Here is a 2270-nt window from a genome sequence, read left to right as displayed (position 1 = left end):
CACCCAGGTGCTGAACAGAAGGGCCTGTGTATAGAGACTCATCTCTTCTCACATCCTGTAAGCCAAACTTGGAAAATACTGCCTGGGACTGTGCTGGGGATCAGCCACGCCTGCTCAGTCCTCACCACAAACTCGCAGCTCAGGGACCCTTATCCAGTTAATAGACAGGAAAATTCAGGGCTGGGGGTGATGGGCCTGGGGAACACAGAGCAGGGGTCCACTCCAGGGGCCCAGAGGGGCCTCCACTCCCGTCAGCCCCCAGCATCTGCCCAAGTCCCTCTCCAGAGCATGGTATCCAAAGCTCAGCACCCGGCGGACCTAAGTAAACACCGCCTGCGATACGGGATTCAAAGCAAACAGGTTTTCCCTTTCCCCCCTTTTTGCTAACTGCCCCATTAACAGAAAAACCTTTTAAGCATCCATCTGGAAAGCTGGCCTTGTCCCTCCCTAAACAAACTGAGATGGCCACAAGGAATGTGCTTTAGGGCGAGGTGGGCGGGGTGGGGGGCACACACTGGATCCTGCTCAGAAGCAAAGAATGACTGCAGGGGATCGAGTGCTCCCCAGGCCCAGACCAGCAGCTGGCAGTCACCCGCGGGTGGTCAACATGGCCCTTTTCAGCAGCTCCACCAGGAGGGCCGCGGCCCGCACAGCTCACTGCGGTTTCTCTGTCCCCAGTCTACTCCCCTGCATCAGCCCGGACCAGCGCTTCGGGCACGGAGGGGTCTGTGTGCTCTGGACTCAGCCCTCGGCCATCCATGAGCAGAGGCACCTGGGTTAATATGTTACTGGCTTTGAGACAACGCGCTGTGCCGAGCGTCTTTGCTCAAACTTACCCAGCTGTTGATGCTCAGTTGACAAACGCCGACAGAGGGGCTGCTGTGTACCCAGTAGACACTTTGGGGGCTCAGGGCTGCAGTGACACGGCAGCTCCAGGCGGGCGGGGAGATAAGGCATGTGTCGAAGTAATGAGCAAACAGCTGTGGGTGACAGAAGGGCCACAAAAGTGCTGGGCGCAGGCAAGGCGCAGCAACTGCTGATGGAAGCTTCAGGAAGCTCCAGGAGGGCGGGGCTGCTGCCTCTGAGCTTTGGTGTCTGCTAAGCAGAGTTATTGTTGTTTGACACCTTCAAGGTGATTCCAACTCATAGCGACCCCATGTGACAGAGCAGAACTGTGCCACAGAGTTTCTAGGCTGACATCTTTGCGGGACGGGAAGATGGCAAAGGACCGGGCAATGTTTCGTTCTGTCGTATGGAGGGTCACTGTGACTCGGAACTGGCTCGAGGGCACCTAACAACCACAACAATCTTCATAGGGGCCGATCACCAGGTTCGAACCGCCAACCTTTTAGTTAGCAGTCGGAGCTCTTGACCAGTGTGCCACCAGGGCTCCTTCCTAGCCTCCTAATGCTTCTGTAACAAAAATACCTTAATTGGGTGGTTTTAATGAACAGAAATGTGTTTTCTCACAGATTAGGAGGCTAACCGTAACCGTAACCCATTGCTGTCAAGTGGATTCCGACTCATAGTGACTATCTGTTTAGGAGGCTAGAAGTGCGACTTCAGGGCGTGGGCTAGGAGAAGGCGCTCTGCCTGTGGGCTCTGGGAAGGTCCTCGTCTCAGCCTCCGGGGTTTCTGTCTCCCCCCCGTTTGTGCTTGCGTATCTCTATCTGTGCTGCTCCTCATAACTCAGAGGGAAGTGATTAGGTTTAGGATCCACCCTACACTGATGGGGTCTCATTAACATAGCAAAAAAAAAAAACAACGGTATTTCCCAACAGGATCACATCCACAGGGGTAGGGGCGAGGATTCCAGCACCTATTTGGGGAACACAACATTCAAACCGTAACAGGGGGCTCGTGAGGGTGGGTTGGGGGGCAGGAGGAGGAAAGGGACGAAGGCAACGGGATGGAAGATGTGGTAACTTTTGTGAAAGCTGGGTGGCCTGTCCTGTGTGTGCGTCTTAAATCAAGAAAAGACTGCTGTACGCGGGTGCATTTCTCCCTCTTGAATTACACATTCTTCTCTTTGCCCTTCAGAGGGATGGATGGAAGCCCTGGGAATCACATGGCCACTCAGACTGGAGCAGGGAGATTTTTAGGAATATGGATCTTGCAATTTGTTATGGATTGAATTGTGCCCCCAAAAATATGTATTGTAAATTCTAACCCCTATAGTGGTTCTGGAGCCCTGGTGGTGCAGTGGTTAAGAGCTCGGCTGCTGTTATGGATTGAATTGTGTCCCCCAAAAATATGTGTGTCAACTTGGC

Source organism: Trichechus manatus, unplaced genomic scaffold (genome assembly GCF_000243295.1).
Source record: "Trichechus manatus latirostris isolate Lorelei unplaced genomic scaffold, TriManLat1.0 scaffold00008, whole genome shotgun sequence".
NCBI lineage: Eukaryota > Metazoa > Chordata > Mammalia > Sirenia > Trichechidae > Trichechus > Trichechus manatus.
This window is presented reverse-complemented; position numbering follows the sequence as displayed.